Below are 20,991 nucleotides of genomic sequence, written 5' to 3' on the forward strand. Positions count from 1 at the left end.
AGATTTCATCACCTTTTATTAGTTCAAAAATAACTAACCAGCATCCCTCATTAACCTAAGCCTAATTAAAGTTAACTAGATGTCAGCCCCTAAGTAACATGAGCTCAATAGGACAAGTAACCCCAAAAGTTGAACTAAATCAGGCCTAGTTCATCGGTTGGTGTCTAGAAAGTGATTCAGGGACTATATCTCGAAAGAAGATGGTTATTTAATTGGTTTCATTCGCTTATCTGATCAATTTAGTTGGTGTCTTATAATAGCAATGGAGGGACCCCCACCAATCTTATACTTATCTGATCAGTTGGTTGGTTAGGTTCATACTTGGAATGCTTGACGGTGCACTTAAAATAGTTAGGAGCTGTCTAGTTTTACGGTAACCTTAGGATAAAGAGTCCAATTTGTGCTAACTTGATTGCAATTAACATCCAACCACAACTAATTCTTCTCATCTATCGTCTTTAGGTCTAAGATTCTCTTAGGGTTTTCTTTTTTTAAACTTCTCTCTTTCTTCCTCTTTTCTTCTTCTTTCCCTCTCCCTCTTTCTTAAAAGAATAAAATAAAATAAATCTGAACCATACACATGAGGGTTTGCACTAGTACATGCATGGTAGGAGATCTCTTTTTTTTGATCTAGTTGAATCTGATCCTAAAATTGAATGGCTGATCTACATTAAATCTGACAATCAAATGGCTGAACCATATAGACAGATGAAGAAACACTTTATTTCTTCTACCTGTAATCCATCGACTTGTATCCACTTACCTGATATTTCTGTAAGCCATTATGAGATCAAGTCGACCATAATCTAAATGCTCCCATCTTTCTATGAAAATACCAATGAAGATTCTTATAAGTATCTAGATGAGTTTTTAAAAATTTATTCTATACTAAAAATCCAAAACTTTACTGATAATGCACTTAGACTGACCTTATTCTCCTTCTCACTTAAGGACAAAGCTAAGTACTGGCTTGGCACAATAGGGAGATCAATCCGAACTAGGGCTGAAAAGCAGCATGATTTTTTTAAAAAAATTTATCCCATAGGTTGAACTAACACCATGAGGTGAGCCATCACTGGATTTGCTCAGCTTCTAGGAGAACAAATTCACAAGTTATGGGAGAGACTTAAGGAACTTCTTAGAAAATACCTACACTATTGTTTATCTAAGTGGAAAATTTTTCAAGCCTTTTATGAGGGTTTAGATGACCAGTATAGTAGATGGTTGATGCATGTTGTAGAGGTGCATTCATGAGTGAGAGTGAGGATGAAGCCTATGCCCTGTTTGAGACTTTAAGTGATAACTCGATCAATCATACTTCACTAGCTTCTTATGAAAGATTGATTCCTCACCAAAAGTGAGTAGGAATTTTTGAGATTAAATATTTAGACTTTAGTTCTAAGACTGACTTGAATCTGATAGCTCAAAAATTAGATAAAATCAACCTTTTTATCCAGAAGTTAGATCAAATCCTAGCCTTAGGTCAATAATCACCTATACAATACACATCACCTTCTAATTATCAGGAGATTTATTCTATCTATGCTAGCCCAGCCTATCATGTGAGTGATATTAGAAAATATATCCTAAAGCTAATTATTATGATGATTGCAATCTTTATAATATATATATATATGAATTATGAATTAATAAAAGTTATTTGATATTTTTCATCATAAGGTGTACATCTTCGTTATAAGAACTCTTGTATTGTGATGAAGTCCTTAGAACTATATGACAATTGATAAAGGAGGATTTATATAATAGTTCTTAAATATGTTTATGATCAAATAATACATCATTAAAGGATGATAATATTTATCAAGTATATATCATTGTGTGCCATATAGATTGGTTGTCTTCTTAACTAAAGAGTGTGGAGATACTAGTATGGTGTATAAGTGAGATATAGGAGTACATCATCACTGAACAAGTGACTCACCTGTAGAGCACTTTGTTATCAAGGGCTGCTCGTGAAGAATATGGGTATAAGTGTCCTTCTGACCTGAGATCACCATGGTGACATGCAAGCAACTCACTGTGCTTTGTTGTCAGACTACCTAAATTTCTAATTCAATGATGAAAATTTTTTAGCACAGTCAACCACTTGTAGTAGTTGGTGTATGGATCAAGATGGGATTGACCCCTCCATATTTCAGGAGTTAATATATCATTGTATTTCAATTGAGTAAGATCTCGATCTGGGCAATCCATATGATAGGTCATAAAATTTAAAAAAGATTGAAATACAATATGGATGACTAATCCAGGGTTGACAGTTAAATATTAGGTCATCCTGAGTATTTAAAATCAAAAGGATAAATTATGTGGTAATAATATTTTTAGGTTCTTGAGTGTTGCCTTGCAAATATTCAATTTCTTTGGATGTCAAAAATCATTTCTAGATGGTAACTTTGATTAGTACAGGAAGTAGTTTCTGTGCTACCGACTTAGTGTTCGAATCTATGGAGTCACGTACAAAAGTCAGAAAATATACAAAAAAATTGATCTATCTATGAATTCAATTTGGAAGTACGTGACTTGATTGAACGAATAGATTAGCTTAATTAAGAATTAAGTTAAGGGTCATGTGGGATTAAACAAGTTGATTATATCTAGCTAGCACTGGATATGAGGTTCAGATTTAATTCTAAGGATTATAATAATCTGATCAATAATCTAAGAGATTTATAAGAGATTGAATTCAAGGGATAATTAATTTTAGATTAGATCTGATTTAATTAGACTTGAATTAGGTTAAAAATTTAAGTTATACTTAGATCAAAATCCTAATTAGATTGGGATTGACAGGCTCTTCGAATTTGGTTCAAATCAGATTCAAATTGAATCAAATTTGAGCCAATTTGGTTTAAAACCAAAGAGTCCCAAAATTTTGAAACTCTCTCTCATGGGAACCGACCAAAAGAAGAGAAGGGGTGCTAATTTTTTTTGCCCAAGAAGAGTGTGTGCGTGAAGGTGTTCGCATGAAGTATGGGCGCTCTCCTTTACGCATTGGGATTCCCTAGTTGGATGTGGTTAGATGTCCTAAATTGGTTCGGACTTAAATCAGATAATGGCATCCAAAACTACTTAAGAAGGGGAGCAAAACATTAGTGGGTGTGTCTTGTTTTGTGTGACAAAACTAAATAACCACCAATAAGAAGTGAGGGTGTGCGATATTAAAGAAAGGAGGCATCCTTTTTTTTCATGTGGAGACTTCTTGGGTGCTGCTTCCTGGCTGTGAAGACTCCCTACTAGGTGTCTCTAATGAGAGGAAATCAAATTTTCTCTCTTCCCTTCCTTTCCTTCTAAAGATTGATGCAAAGTGATCATCTCTCTTCTCTACAGAGCCTGACATGCGTATGAAGTAGAGGATATGTATGTTCAGACCTTGTGAGGCTTTGAATTCAAAAAATTCTCAATATTTGATCTCTATTCTACTATAACTAAGATAAATATAAATATTATATTATTACTAGAATAGAAAAAATTTTTAAATCACACTCTGACGATTCAATCAAATTAGAGAATTTTTTTCTTCAACTGATTTCACAGCCATGCTGATATATGGATGCATAGATTTATTTTTTTCATAATTTTATATTAGATATATAATTAAATTTTTATGATAGATAATAAATTTGATTTAGACCTACTAATATAAAATTTATAATCTTTGACTAAGATTTTAAGAATTAAAATAATGGTGGATTGAAAGTTGTTATAAATCTGTTATAACAGAATTTTCTTGATGTAAATTTTTATTAGATTAATAATATGATTATATATCTATTTTAAATTAATTTTAATAGAATTTTTTATAAAATAGTTTGCATTAGATGTTAGACATAATCAAGATCTGAATGGAATCTATTTTAACAGATTTTCAGATCTAATTTCAAACAAAAATTCTGTACAAAGTAAAATCAAGTCTAATCAGAAATTTTATTTCTATACATTCATGCGTGTATTTGAATTATTTTTCTATATGATTTTAGATTTGAATTGAATATTTTATAAGATGTATAAATTTAGTTTTAGGTCTGAAATATGTATATGATACAATGATCTAATTAGATTAGATGTAAAATATCAATGATATAATCATGTTCATAAGTGCATGTCTAAATTTTTCTAAATACCGCACATGTAGATTGTTAGACAATGTACATATAGATATAATTAATTTTAGAAATTAGATTTATAATCTTAGTAGCCCAGTACTTGAATTGAGATGATTACCAAGCCATCTGATCATAAGAAAAAATAGAGATTAAGTCCCTCTCTTGCTTATTCAATGGGTCCTCTTATGATGAGTAGGGGTGCTACTATGATCAAGTCTCATGAAGAAGAACAACAAAAAAAATTTAAAATTATTTTAGTCATAAATATATTTAGATTAGATCTAAAATAATTATAATTAATTATAATATTAATAAAATAAATTTAGATATAAAAATTATTTTAAGATCTAAATTATAGATTACATATGATGTAATCGGTAGTGATCTAAAAGTGGTCATGATACATGTGATGTATATATGATATTTAGATCAGATTTATGTATGTTTAATTGTTAAATATAGATTCAAAAATTAAATTTTAAGATCTAAAAATTGTATAACATATGATGTATGTTTCACTTGAAACTCTAATAGAATAGTTCTACAAACTAAAACATATGTTTCATACACTTAATTTAGAATTAAGTGATCTAGATTTGAGAATTGAAGTTCTTAAGACACCTCATAAACTGATAGACAATAGGTTAGCACAAATTAGGTCTTCTAACTGGGTTAAACCTAGGATTAAAAATAAATATTGATCAATTAGAGAAATAGATTAAATCTAATTAAGAGTTGAATTAGATTAGATCAAAATTTCTCTAGATCAACCTCAATAGTTATAGCTGGATCAAGTTCATATTTTTAACAGCACCAAATGGACCTAATTATGGCTCAATAATTTAGCTCAAGTCTTTTGGTTGATCAAATTGAAACTAATCAATAAATTAGTATCTAACATAAGTCTGGCAATATTGCTTGACAATATGATTGGTGGTTTTTAATTGACAGTCTACTTATTTGACTAGTTCGATGGTGTCTAAGGCAAGCCGAGGCAGACCCTCCTACCAATCTCACTTACATATCCAATTTGATAGATTGTGCTTTGATTAGATCACTAATTGATTCGAGCTGACCCATGCCATTAAGATAAATCAGTGTGATTGATTTAGGCATCTCTAGATCAGGCTTGTCTCTAGTCCAATTCAATGACTTGGTGAAGTCAGTGAGAGGACTTTTGACTATTGGTTAATCTCTTCTTTCATTCTCAAATCATTAAATCAGTTCGACTGATTTAGGTGCCCTTGGATCAGCTTGTCTCTAGTCCTCTTTATGACTTGGTGAAGTTAGTGGGAGGATTTAGACTTGCCAGTCTAATGGACTAGCTTGTCTAGTCTTTTTTGTGACTTGGTGAAGTTAGTGGAAGAATTTATGACTTGTTGGTCAATATGTTCTCAAATCATTAAAATTAAATCTTCTAAATTATTAGATCCTTAAAATAACAATATATGGAGATAACAAAGTCATAGCCTTTAATTAAGGTGGATGGTAATGGGTCCAATAGTCTAGGTAAACATTGCAGGTGCTCTACGCCTGACGTTCATCTGGATATTGAAATTATCATTTATTATATAATGACTCTGTTGTACTATCTAATGAATGGTTAGGTTAGTCAGAGTTCTATTTGGACCTGATCATTCATTAGTTAGATTTACTAAGTATGTTTATGTTAATGGTTAGACCTAATCGGGATTTTCAGTGGAGGCCATAGCCTACTGAAAAGAAATCTGGGGCAAAATCATTACTAAAAATTATTTGAAGAAATAATTAGTTAAAAATCTACCCATAAATGCACATGGGTTAGCCAGAGCTTTACTCTGGCCCATATGTAGTCTGTGTGGATTCTAGTACCTGCTAAGGGATTAAAGTAATTCTTCGAATTGAAGATAGAGGCTATCAGTTCAAATAAAATAGTGAGAGGATCTTTAGACTAAAGTTCAAATCTTTAAGATTAAATAATTCATATCTAATAGGTCTTTATTTTTTTTTTAGTGATGGCTAGTAATTTGTCACTCCGCTCACTGTTGGATAGTGACAAGCTTATAGGACCAAATTTTAATAATTGGTATTGAAAGTTGAGAATAGTTCTCGAGCATGAGAGTATCTTATATGTGATTATGGATTCTGCACTTGAAGTTCTAGCTCTCAATGCAGATGTGATGGTTAGAGACACTTATCAAAGACTGTATGATAGTATGTTGCATAATGAGAGCTGCTATGAATGACAAATTTAATTGTAAATTTATCGATGCTCAATCAAATGAAATGCTTCAAAGGTTGTACAAGTCCTTTGGCACACTTAAGGATTTATCCTTAACAAAGCATCGATTTTTTAAGAGAAGATAGATAGTATTGTACAGTGGTATCATGCTAGGACTTTTAAGCCCAAATGAACTAACCAGTCTTAGGCAGATCAGAGTCAGGTAGAATATTTTTTTTGCAAGAAGCTAGGGCACTAGAAGAGGAATTATCCTCTATATCTAGCTTTCCTTGATCTGAACAGGTCTAGAAAGAGAAACCAACAAAGGATTGCTGGACAAAAAAATTATATAATAACATCTTGTAATTTTTTTGTCTGTGATACTACTACCTGGATATTAGATACCAAAAGTTCAATTCATATATGCAATTCATTGTAAGGACTTCAGATTAGTAGAAAATTTGAGAAGAGTGAACAATTTTTGAATGTTAGGGATGGAAGAGCTATTCCAGTTCTAGCTATAAGAAAAGTTCAGTTTGTTCTCAATACAAATATTATTATTTTAGATGATTGTCATTATTATCCATCTTTTATTATGAATATTATTTCAATAGGCCTTTTGGCCAAGGATGGTTATAATTTTTTAATTAAAAAAAAAATTTGTGATATCATTATGAATGGTGTAATGATTATGTATGAACAATTGAAACATGATATCACAGTCTATTAGTCTAATGTACATATTAAATAAATATCCTAGAATAAATAATGTCATAAATGCCTACCTATGACATTGTAGGCTCAATCATATAAATGTGAATAGGATAAATGGTCAACCAAAGAGGAAATCCTCGACATCGATGATCGTGAATCATTGTCGATCTATGAGTCCTATCTTCTTGAAAGATGATCAAGTCATCCTGTTGGAAAATGTGTCCCAAAAATTAATCGTCAGCCTGTTGACGGTTAAGCAATCTTGTATGGTAATTGATTTGTTAATAAATAAAATATATTTGGCATTTTCATCGTAAGCTTTCATCTTCTAATGAACTCCGTTGTTATGATGAAGTCTTTAGGACTATTTAGATTCGATAAAGAGAGGATTTATCGATTAGTCCTTAAAACTATTCACGACCAAATGATAGACTGTTAATAAGGATGACAGCTTCTATCGAGCATAGATCGCTGTAGGCCATATGGATTGATTGTCCTCTTAACCAAGGAGTGTGAAGACACTGGTATGACATACGATGAGATATAAGGGTATATCATCATCGAACGTGACCAACTCCAGAGTATTCTACTATCGAGATGACTCTAATGGGATATAGGTATAAGTGTCCCTTAGACTTGAGATCACCTCAGTGACTTGCAAGCAACTCACTATGCTTTAGTACTGGACTAACTGAATTTTTAATTCAGTGATGGAAGGCTTCTAGATATAGTCAAGTACTTGCAAAGTCAGAGTGTGATCGAGATGGGATTGACCACTTCAAGAGTTGAAGAAGAATGAGTCACTGTATTTCAATTTAGCAAAACCTTGGCCAAGATAATCCATCAGATGGATTTGATATTTTGAAATACAATGTGGACAACTTGATCAGAGTTGATAGTTGAACTCTGAGATATCCTATGATTATTTTGATCAAGGGGATAAATTATATGGAAACTATATCTGCATGGGTTTGAAGGATGTTGTTCTACACATTCAACCTATTCGATCGTCGGGTACCATTGCTAGATGGTCACTTTGATTGGTATAAGAATTTATTTCTATACTACCGACTTAGGTTCAAACCTATGAGGTCATACACATTAGAGTTCATGATTCGATCGGATGGTTGATCAACGATTAAGAGTCGTTCTAGGGTTAAATGATCAATACGATTGACATTTAACCTAGTGCAAGTGTTGCAGGAGGATCGATTAGCAATTCAATTGCTAATTGGCTTAATTTAATTAAGCCAATGGGCTGAGATTAAGTCTAATTGAATATTATTTAATTAGATTTAGTTTGGACTTGATTGGATCAAGTCTAATTGGTTTATTGGATAAGCCAAGTGCAAGGAAAAAAACTAGTCCTAGTTCAATTAGGACTTGGGTCAACCTAATTTCTAATTTGATTAAAAAATTAAATCAGATTTAAATCTAATTTAATCTGATTAAATTAGATTCTTAATTAGATTAAGACCTATTTTAATTGGGTTGATCTAATTTGGTTTGATTTGGTTTGAGAAATCAAATTAAAACAAATCATAAGATAGAATCCTAGTAAGACTAGGATTCCACCTTGCACCACATAAGCCCCCCCCACGCCCTCTCTCTTATTCCATGCCAATCCTCTCTTATTTTGTGTGACAAAAGCCCTCTCCCAGATCTTTCCCATGTCTGAAAGGTTTCCTCTCTTCTTTCATACATGGAAAGTGGTTGTGGATCAAATCAAAGTAGGATAAGTTTGGATTTCAAATTCTATGAGATAGAGTTTTAGAAATCCAAAACTCTTTTTTTTTTGCACCAAATTTATCCAGATTTTTTTGAGATTTTTATAACTTTTAGGGTACACATTATGCACCCTTTTCTGGTGGTCCATGCATAAAAATAAGGAGGAGGCACCCAAGAGTTGGGCCCCCCTTATCTTGCCATGTTTGGATAAGCCTTGACTAGGTATTTGACCTAGACAAGGACTCTATCATATCTCTCTCTATAAAATGAGTTTAACAATAAAATTTTTGGAGAACACGAAGATTTGAAAGATATTTGGGGCATCCAAAAATTAGAGAGAAACATATTTGGGTCGTGGAGATATAATAGACACAAAATAGGGTGTCCAGGAGAGAGTAAAGAGAAGAAGAAGAGGGTCTTCTTCTAGGGTTGTTAGTTTCATCTCTTCTCTTCCTCCATCTTGAGTTTTTCTGAGAGTGTCTCAGATCTAAAACTCATCCTCCTACTTTTCATCTTTGGAAGGGCCCAAATCAAGAAGAAGAAGGCACCTGATCAACCATCGAAGAAGGATCAGCGCAGTACTAGCATACTGTGCTGATTTTCTGAAGTAGGACTTCTGATCGAGATTCGTGGGCTCGTGTGGATGACTCTTAAAGATCGAATACATGTGTGGTTTGCAACATCATCTTCAAGCCCAGATCAGTAAGGTTAGAATGTCTAACTTGTAAGGTAATAGATCTGATCTATTGTTTAATACATACATTAGATGTAGTATAGAAATATATTGATATGATCAACATGTAGCTCATGCTCTATATATTTTAATTTTTGATTTAATGCTATGTAATAATCATGTAATAAGATCTTAGATCTAAAAATTTTTTAATTTTAAAAAATAAATTTTGATTTATTTTAGTCTTCCGCTGCCTGATCTTGAAAAAATTTTAAGATCTAACCCTGAAATCCTAGATCTGGTTCCTACACATCCTTTACTAGAAAGGATGATCGAGCCAGTGATGTTATAGGTCTAGTACATAGTGATATATATGGACCTGTGAATATAGACACCAAAGGAGGGTACTATTACTTCATTATATTTATCGACGATCTATTAAGATATGGGTACATCTATCATTTGAAGCACAAATCTGAATCATTTGAAATATTCAAACGATTCCATAATGAAGTAGAGAAATAAATTAAAAAAAGTATTATAACTATTCGGTCTGATTGAAGAGGTGAATACCTTTTCAATGAGTTTTTGATATATATAGAAGAGAATGGATTCTCTCACAATAGACATCTCTTAGGAGGAGGAATCAAACACTGTTAGATATGGTTCGATCCATGATGGGATTTGCGAGTCTGTCGATCTCTTTTTGGGTTTATGCCCTTGAGACTGCTTGTTATATTCTAAACAACATTCCGAGCAAATTAGTTGCAAAAATATCATATGAGATATAGATTGGATGTAGGCCGACACTCTCTCACCTTAAGGTTTGGGGTTGTCCAGCTTATGTCAAATATTTGTAGATTGATAAGCTTGGACCTCGATTTGATAAGTAGTTATTTGTAGGATACCCTAAGGAGTCTAGGGCATACTACTTTTACCATGCTGAAGAACAAAAGGTGTTCATTAGTAATAAGATATTCTTTTTAGAAAAAAAAATTTATGGAAAGAACTGATGCCACTAAGATTAAACTTAAGAATGTTCGATAGGTAGAAGAATCGACACAAACAACTAAAAATATAAAATTAGATTTGATTAGATCAAACCTAGAGGCCATTGTTGAGGTACCTTTAAGGAGATTTGGTAGAGCACCACATCAATCAAATAGATACTATAGTTTCTTGATTTGAGATGGAGATCCTATAGAACTAGATAAAAATGATGAGGATTTGATCGTCAACATGGATGCCATGCAGAGATCTGACTCTGACAAGTAGCTTGATGTCATGAAATCTGAGATAGAGTCTATGGAGATCATTGGTGTATGGACATTAGTTGATCCACCTGAAAAGATAAAACTCATAAGGTGTAGATGAATTTTCAAAAAGAAAAAGAGGTGCAGATGAGAAGGTGGAGACCTATAAAACCTGTTTGGTTGCCAAGAGATGCTGTCAATGTTATAGTATTCACTATGACGAGATATTTTCCCCTATGGCAATGCTCTCAGAGTTGGAACATGCATTTTGATAAGATCAAAATATATGGCTTCGTTGAGAATGGAGAAGAATCTTACATATATAAATAGGCTAATGGTTATGTAGTCATCTTCTTTGTACTGTATGTAGATGACATACTTTTGATAGAAAATGACATTCCTGTTGGAATTTCTATGTCGGGGCATACATATATATTTCAAGAATTTTATTTTTTAAACATCATAGCAAAATAGAAGATTAAAACTCTTTTTAATCTATATCATGCATGCATAAAAAATAAACCACAAGGATCTACTACATATGTTGAAATTGAACATATATTGAAATTTAACATGTGATCAAATCACATATCTATATCGTAATTCTTTTTTTCAAATCTAGATCTAAAAGAGAAGAGGCTCTCTCTTAGCCGCATAAATATTCAGCCTCTATGGGTATCCACTTAGGATTAACTTGGAACAATCTTTCTAAAATTGATCTTTTTTCTCTAAGAAAAATCAGTTTGCGAATCTAAATGAAGTCTGAATCATGATCAACTCTTTGATATTTTTCTTGATCTTCTTCTTCTCTTCTTATCTTGCTTTTCTTTCCTTGATTATGTTGCTTCCAGGGATTAGAAACAAGCATAAGAGTGTTGTGATTCAGGTGGTGTGCCCAAGGCCCAGGGGACCAAGACTAAGGCCAAGGTCCATTATTCATGAGGGCTTCATGGAGGCTCTAGGGCTAGTTGGGCCCTAGGTTGAAAGGCTGTGGGCCTTTTGGGTTCTTGAGGTCAAGGTTATGTGGGCCTTAAGGGACCAGCTCTTTATGGGCCAGGGCTAGGCCCAGAATAGGTGAGATTAGATTGAGTCATGGGTGTATATGGGCTTGGGTTAACCTAATCTCCCATATAGTTGGTCAAGGGAGTTTTGGGTTTGGGTCACTTGACCCTGTATTTATATATACATGTACTGTGTATAGGTTTGATTAAGCCAAGAATATACAGAACTCTTTCTCCCAAGTCTCTCTCTCTCTTCTCCCTCTCTCTCCAGCAATTCTCTATGCCCTAGAAGCAAGAAATCCTAGGGTTTCTTGCCGCCAGGTCCTAAAAAGGAAAGAAAAGCAAGGAGGCGCTAGCCCCTTCCCCCTTGCAGCCGCCAACCAGATTGCTCCCCTCCTCTCTTGCAGCCACCCAAGCATCAGGTCCAAGACCTGAAATCCCTTGAGAAGAGGTTGATACAAGTTCTTCTCAGATCTGGAGTTGATCTGAGGTCGTTTGAGGTGCGGGTGAGATCTCCATCAACAGATCTACAAGAAAGGCTGCAGCAAGACAGATCTGCAAGGTCTGTCTTCATCTACCTTCTTCCCTACCTAAAATACCTCAATTTGAGATCTACAAATTGGAAGACCTTGGTATAGGCCTGATCTAGTTGGGTACCAGATTTTGGATTTTTTAGAGGTGATTTCAGAGGTGTTCTTCATCTGGAATGAAAGGCTGACGAAGAAGACAGCAACCAGGCTGATTTCGTCAAGGGTCTTGGATCGAGTCCAGAAGTCTCTAGATCTATTCGTTGCTGGTTTTGTTGCACCCAAGGTCTATGGGAGGAGCCAGGATCATGCTCCAATAGTTGGTATCAGAGCCATGGTGGTGAGGAAGCGGTTCCAAGCATGAGAAGTTGAAGATCCCAAGTGCTGAAAATTTTTAGCAAGGTACCATCAAGGTATATTCTACACTTCTTGACTTTATATTGCTTGTTTGGCTTGGATCCAGTCATGGGCAGCAATATGAAGGTCGATGTTGAGAAGTTTGATGGCAAAGAGAATTTTTTCATATGAAAAATCCAGGTGGAGGATCTTCTGGTGCAAGCAGATCTGGATCAGGCTTTTGATGAGAAGCTTGAGGGGATGACAGATAGACAGTGGGCATCGTTGGAGAAGAAAGCATGCTTGGTGATCAGAGGATGTTTGGTGGATGTGGTGTTGTATTCAGTGCTGAAAGAAAAGACCCCGAAGGGCCTTTGGTCGAAGTTGCACACCATATATATGGGGAAGAATATGTGCAACAAGTTAATGCTGAAGAAGAGGTTGTACAGTCTTCAGATGCAGGAGGGATCTGATGTGATTGGCCACATTCAGAGGTTCGACCAGTTGTGCATGGAGTTGATGAATATCAAGGTGAAGCTGGATGAGGAGGACAAGTTCCTGTTGCTTTTGTGTTCGCTGCCAGGATCATATGACTCTTTGGTGACTACACTGCTCTACGGCAAGGAGACTCTGGAATATGAGGACATGATCTCGGTGCTGAGGTCTAATGAGAAAAGGGAAAAGTTGACCAGAGATCGAGCTCCCCAGGATGATTTGGCAGTAGGGGAGAGGACAGGTACAGGCAGAGGCAGAAGCAAGTCCAGGGGGTGGTCCAAGTCCAGGAAGGGAAAGAAAGAGATGAAATGCTTCAAGTGCAACGAGTTCAGGCACTTCAAGCGAGAATATCCACTATGGAAGAGCAAGAAGGGAGAAAGAAGTGGCTCAAAATCAGTGAGTGCAGTTGCTGGGCAGCAAGTGGAGGATGATCTACTTGTGGTATCAGATGGTCATAGGCATTACACAAAGGAGTGGACACTAGACTCTGCATGCTCACATCACTACACACCACACAGGTCTTGGTTTGCGACATACACCAAGACAGATGAGGGATCAGTGACTCTAGGTGACAATCATCCTTGCAAGGTGGCTGGGATAGGGACAGTCAGGGTGAGGATGTTTGATGGGATTGTGAGGACATTGACAAATGTAAAGCACATCCCAGAGCTGGAAAAGAATCTGGTGTCACTAGGCTACTTGGAGCGCAGTGGATACAGCTTGAGCAGTAGGGCTAGAAGCAGAGTGCTGAACATCTCCAATGGAGCTGTGGTAGTGATGAGAGGCAGGAGGTTAGACAATAACCTCTATCGCATGGAGGGATCTGTGGTGATCGGAGAGTCTGATGTAGTAGCTGTAGCACAGGACCAGCAGGGGGCTTACAGGATGTGGCACTACCGCCTAGGCCACATGGGTGACAAGGGGCTGAGGGAGTTGAGCAGGAGAGGACTCATCTCTTATCTGAAAGATGGTGCTACAGGAGAGATCTGTGAGCCTTGCCAGATGGGAAAGCAGAGGAGAGTTCAGTTCAACATCAGTACAGCCCGCAGTGCAGCCCCTCTGGAGTTAGTACACACGGATGTGTGGGGACCAGCTCCAGTTTTTGCTAGGAATGGGGCTAAATACTTCATGACCCTGATTGATGATTTCTCAAGGAAACTCTGGATTTACTTCATGAGAGAGAAGTCTGAGGTCTTCACCAAGTTCAAGATCTAGAGAGCTGAGATGGAGAAAAAGCAGGGGAGGAGCGTGAAGTGTCTGAGGTCAGACAATGGTGGGGAGTACACCAGCAGAGAGTTTCAGGACTACTGTGAGGAGTGTGGGATCAGGAGCACTTCTCAGTTAAGGAGACTCTACAGTAGAATGGGGTGGCTGAGAAGATAACAGAACACTTCTGGAAAAGGCACGATGCACGAGGCTGCAGGTAGGGCTTCCAAAGGAGTTCTGGATTGACATAGTAGACATAGCGAGTTACTTGGTCAATCGATCACCGCACACCAGGTTGGATGGTAGGCTTCCAGAGGAGGTGTGGTTTGGTAGGACAGTTAGGCTGGGTCATCTACGGGTATTTGGGTGCACGGCCTATGTGCACATTAGAGCTGGTGAGCGGAGCAAGCTAGATGCCAGATCATGCAAGACGGTGTTTCTAGGCTATCCGCGAGGAGTCAAAGGATACAGGCTATGGGATCCGTTGGAAAAGATGGTCATCATTAGTCGAGATGTGACTTTTGATGAGGAGTCAGTCCTACAGAGGCAAGCAGGCATGGAGGAGCAGTAGGAGCACGAGGAGGTCCAACAGGGCGCCGCTAGATAGCTTACCTCTTTGATTTTGCCTCTTGCAGGTACTACTGGAGGATATGACATTCAGGTGGAGAACCTACCTAAGGTGTCTCCACAGGTGGAGAGGACTCGGATGGATGATCGAGGTGGAGAGGTCTAACAGGAGCGAGCTGGACCGAGGACTGATATTGGTGTTGCCCTACACAAGCCCAATAGGACCATCAGGCAACCGGACCGATATGGCTTCGAGGAGACGCTGTCATATGCCCTGGTGACAGTGAACGGAGACCCATATATGTATCAGGAGGCTATTGAGAGCCAGTACAGAGAGCGGTGGGTCCAGACGATGTTCGAGGAGTTGCAGTCTCTCCACCAGAACCAGACGTGGCGATTGGTGCAGTTGCCACAGGGGAAGAGGCCCATTGGCTGCAAATGGGTCTACAGTCGCAAGGAAGGGCCTTCACAGCAGGGAGGTATCAGATTTAAGGCGAGGTTAGTGGCCAAGGGATACATCCAGAAGGAAGGCATCGACTTCAGCGAGGTCTTCTCTCCCGTCGTCAGACATACTTCCATCAGAGTGTTGCTGAGTATTGTAGCAGCTCAGGATTTAGAGCTGGAGCAGATGGATGTCAAGACAGCGTTCCTCCATGGGCATTTGGAGGAGAGGATTTACATGGAGCAGCCACCCAGTTTCAGGGATCCAGGATCAGAGGAAAAGGTATGTCTATTGCAGAAGTTGCTGTACGGGCTGAAGCAGTCGTCGAGGAAATGGTACAAGCGGTTTGACTCCTATGTGCGCAGCATTGGACTTTCCAGGTGCGAGTTTGATCACTGTGTTTATGTTCAGTCTCTTGAGGATGGTTCTAGGGTGTTCCTACTCTTGTATGTGGATGACATGCTTATAGCATGCAAGAGTAGGAAGGTTGTGCAGGATCTGAAGGCATCCTTATCTCGGGAGTTTGAGATGAAGGATTTGGGCCCTACAAGGAAGATCCTAGGCATTGAGATTTTCATAGATCGAGCCCAGAGGGCGCTGCATCTATCTCAGGGGAGCTACATACAGAAGGTCTTAGAGAGGTTCGGGATGAAGGGAGTAAAGCCAGCGGAGCTGCCACTTGCCGGTCAATTCAGACTCTCGAAGACCATAGTGCCGCAGACTGAGGTGGAGGCTCAGGAGATGGAGAAGGTTCCTTATGCTTCAGGAGTTGGGAGCTTGATGTATGCGATGGTCTGTTGTAGGCCAGACATCGCTCATGCAGTGAGTCAGGTTAGTAGGTTCATGGCGCAGCCTGACAGAGATTACTGGAGAGCTCTGAAGTGGATATTCAGATACCTGGCGGGTTCAATTGGAGTTGGCATCTACTATAGATAGCGAGGAGGTGCAATGAGATACTCTGACATGTCCAGAGAGGCTCAGGGGCTGATTGGCAGTTATGTAGATACAGACTTCGGCAGAGATGTGGATACCCGGAGGTCTACGACAGGCTTCATCTTTAGCTTGTATGGAGGTCCTATTTCTTGGAGATCGAGTCTGCAGCCTATCACGGCCCTATCCACTACAGAGGTGGAGTACATCGGGCTGACAGAAGCAGCTAAAGAGATAATTTGGCTGAAGGGTTTGTTGACGGAGATGGGCCTTACTCAGGAGGCCATTAGAGTGTACTGTGATAGCCAGAGTGCACTTCTATTAGCACAGAACTTAGTCTATCATACAAGGACAAAGCACATCAACATTCGGTATCATCAGATCAGGGAGCTTGTGGAGGATGGCGAGGTGGAGCTGGTAAAGGTACACACCAAGGAGAACCCAGCTGATGCACTTACGAAGGTACTTCCACGGAATAACTTTCAAAGATGTGTTGAGCTTATGCGGCTGATGGACAGAGCGGAGCTAGTTGAGGCCTTGGGACACCAAGGTGGAGATTGTTGTGATCCAGGTGGTGTGCTCAAGGCCCAGGGGATGAAGGCTAAGGCCAAGGTTCATTATTCATGAGGGCTTCATGGAGGCTCTAGGGCTAGTTGGGCCCTAGGTTGAAAGGCTGTGGGCCTTTCGGATTCTTGAGGCCTAGGTTATGTGGGCCTTAAGGGACTAACTCTTTATGAGTTAGGTCTGGGCCTAGGATAGGTGAGATTAGATCGAGTCATGGGAGTACATGGGCTTGGGTTATCCTAATCTCCCATAAAGTTGGTCAAGGGAGTTTTGGGTTTGGGTCACTTGACCCTGTGTTTATATATACATGTACTGTGTATAGGTTTGATTAAGCCAAAAATATACAGAACTCTTTCTCCCAAGTCTCTCTCTCTTCTCCCTCTCTCTCTAGCAATTCTCTATGCCCCAGGAGCAAGAAACCCTAGGGTTTCTTGCCGCCAGGTCCTAAAAAGGAAAGAAAAGCAAGGAGGTGCTATCCCCTTCCCCCTTGCAGCCGCCAACCAGATTGCTCCCCTCCTCTCTTGCAGCCACCCAAGCATCAGGTCCATGACTTAGAATCCCTTGAGAAGAGGTTGGTACAAGTTCCTCTCAGATCTGGAGTTGATCTGAGGTCGTTTGAGGCATGGATGAGATCTCCATCAACAAATCTACAAGAAAGGCTGCAGCAGGATAGATCTACAAGGTCTGTCTCCATCTACCTTCTTCCCTATCTAGAATATCCCAATTTGAGATCTATAAATTGGAAGATATTGGTCCGAGCCTGATCTAGTTGGGTACCAGATCTTAAATTTTTTAGAGATGATTTCAGAGGCGTTCTTCATCTGGAACGAAAAGCTAACGAAGAAGACAGCAACCAGGCTGATTTCGTCAAGGGCCTTGGATCTAGTCCAGAAGTCTCCAGATCTATTCGTTGCTGGTTCCGTTGCACCCAAGGTCCATGGGAGGAGCCAGGATCATGCTCCAACAAAGAGGTGGATGCCCAAAGCCCTTATGGGCATGAAGAAGATGGATGCCCAAAGAGGAGGACGTTGGACGTCCAAAGGAGAAGAGAGGGAGAGAAGAAGAGAGGGCGAGGGGCTGTCCTTGGTATGTGTGGGGCTATTAGTTTTAGTGCCTAGGGACCTTAGAGAAGATCTCTTTAAATAGGCATAAGGTTTGAATCTTAATCAAAATCAAACAAGCTCTTAATACAAGTTCTACTTGCATTAAGTTATTAAGCTTCCTTTAGGAAACTTTTTAGGAGCCAACTCTTGGAGCTTTTGCATGCATAAAATCACACCCTCTTTTGCACCCAAGGGATGCCCCATTAAGGATCCACAAGCCCTCTAAAGGTGAGACATACCCAACTTGATCAAATCAAGTGGTGATCAATCAAAATTATCAAGAAAATAAATTAAGGACTTGCACCCTTAATTCATTTGATCCAAAATCTTAGATACCCAACAATTAGAGCCTAATTAATCTAATTTATTTAGTTTATTAGTAAGTAATTTAATTTTAGTTAATCTTATCAAATAAGAAATATAAATATAAAGAAGATATTGGGTCCAACCATGTGCTAGCAAGATTACCTTGAACCCAATAGAATTTTTCTAAACCTAATTGAGACTTCATAAGCTCAATTGCTTATTCCAGATCTAATTCTTTTATTGTGTGATCTCATAGGTTTCATTCTATTTGGTAGTAAGATATATAATAATTTTTATTAAAATATCATTAAAAATTTTTTCAATGGATCAAAATAATTTTACTCTAACTCATCAAGGATTGTCGATCCTATGTAATCCTAATGAGCTCTCACAATCCACCAATGATACTTAGCAGTATGTAGTGGTAACCCAGTAGAATCAAAAATGAACCTTAAAGTATAGTTAACGTGTGATTCAGTCCCTCTATCGTGAGTCTTGACTAGATGGTGGGTCATAGATAAATCATCAAATCTCATCATCAGTCACATGATAAATTCGATCAGCTCAAGTCCAATTGTGATCCATATGGAAAATCTTTTTCATCAATCACACTGCTATGGCCACAGACTCTCGGACTTAGCCTCTCAAATTCCATAGGACTACTCCTTTCTATCCAGATTGATAGATCCCATCTTGATGTGCATCCTATTTTTGTAATGGATCAACTATCGTCAATATCCACTACAAGGGTTCATTAAGACCATATTTATGTGTCAGTCAAACTCCAGCAGCCTCACTGTGAGCAGTCATACCATCTCAGATCAAAGGACCATTCACATAACTATAGCATCGAGATAATCACTGATGATCGAGTAGAAATCTAACTGATCTCTCGTATAGTCATGCTCAGTACTAGTTATTCTCTAACAACTATCTACACTCATCGCTCAGTGTCTTTACACTATAGACTAGAGACTCATCTATCTTGAAAAAAATGATCTGTGCGCAAGTTTATCTAGATCGATCACCATCCTCATGATGATATTATGATCCAAAGTATTTAAAAATTAAATATATGTCTCTAATTCTAAAAACTTTGAGAATATGTATCAAAATATTAATTTCATGGATGATTCAAGGACACATCATACTTAAATAAAAAATAAACTTATCCTTTTATTGATTAAATTAATGTATTAAGTATAAAATTATGTCTTAGCTTTATTTCAATATATCAGCTATATTAGCTTCTAGGATATACATCTAACAATCTCTCACTTACACTAAAATCAATTGGCCACTAATCTAAGTCCCATCCTCTCAAGGTGGACTTCTATTTTAACTGGCTTAATTACTTTATTGGTAGGTCTGCCATATTATCCACGGAGTCTACTCTTCACACTTCGACATATTTTTTTTTGAGGTAGTTGTGTATGATATGATACCGCCACTCGATGTGCTTTGATTTCTGATGAGACCTCAACTCCTTAGCAAGTGCTATGGCTTCATTGTTGTCACAGTAAAGTGATATGGCATCCGATGTCATAACCCCAAATTTTGTGATGAACTTCTTTAACCAAAAGCCTTCTTTTGCAGCATCCGAAGCAGCAACATACTCAACCACTATGGTCAAATCCACTATGATGGATTGCCTGGAACTCTTCCAGCTAACTACGCTACCATTGCAAATGAACACATATTCTGACGTAGACTTTCTATCATTAGGATCAGACATGAAGTCTGAATCAGTATACCCCTCAACTCGTAACTCAGAACATCCTCCAAGAAACAAGCACAAATTTTTAGTCCTTCTTAAGTACTTAAAGATATTTTTTACAGCTATCCAGTACTCCTACCCTGGATTCGACTGATACCTACTCGTGATATGAAAAAAAAAAAGGTAATTTAAAGCATATTTTTTTTTAAAAATTTACAGTAGAATAATAAAAGATTAAATATTTTAATCTTCTAAATATACTTTAGATCAGATTTAAACTATCATTAAGGATCTATGACATAAAAAATTTACATATAAATCTTATATAAAATAAAAAACTACATCGATCACATCAATGCCCTAAATCTGATCTAACTTTTAGATTATGTCGGTAGAGTTCAAAACTTATCACTTTTTTGTGAATCAATAATCTCCACTACTGGTAAGCATGGTATGAAGCTCTCATCGATGTTGAGCAGCCACACAGATCGTTCAGCCTCTATAGATCATCCACTCGAAGCTCTGATTGGATCTTCCTTCACGGGAGTGCTAGCTTGCATCGAAGGCTCTGGATGGCTGATCCAAGCTCCTTTCTTTGGATCTCTCGGACTTCTTTAGATTAGAAGATAAAGCTTTATGAGGAGGTAGAGGTATGGAAGATTGGATAAGACTCACTCTTTTATTTTTCTTCTCACAAAATCTAGAGATGAAACCCTAGAACCCACAGCTCACCCTCGAGAGGAAGAACACTTCCTCTATTTCTCACACACGAAAGCCCAACCCACTCTCAATTTTTTATGTCCCTTCTCTCAAATTTCTCATACCAAAAATCACTTCTAATCTTGCACAAAACTGATCCCCTTTTAAGATTGGCATCCCATAGAAGATAAGGATAAGAATAAGGTAGTTTTGGTTCAAATTCAAGTGTTGGTTGATCCTTATCACCAATTCAAATCAAATTTGAATTAAATTTTGAACCAAACATTATCTTTATCTTATGAACTCAGAGAGGGGTCAACAAACATCAGAATGGTATAAAAAATCTAATACAAAAATCTTTATGCATGAAGAAATACAGTGGCGTGAAGAGGAGAGTTCAACTCAA

Source organism: Elaeis guineensis, chromosome 10 (genome assembly GCF_000442705.2).
Source record: "Elaeis guineensis isolate ETL-2024a chromosome 10, EG11, whole genome shotgun sequence".
Lineage (NCBI taxonomy): Eukaryota > Viridiplantae > Streptophyta > Magnoliopsida > Arecales > Arecaceae > Elaeis > Elaeis guineensis.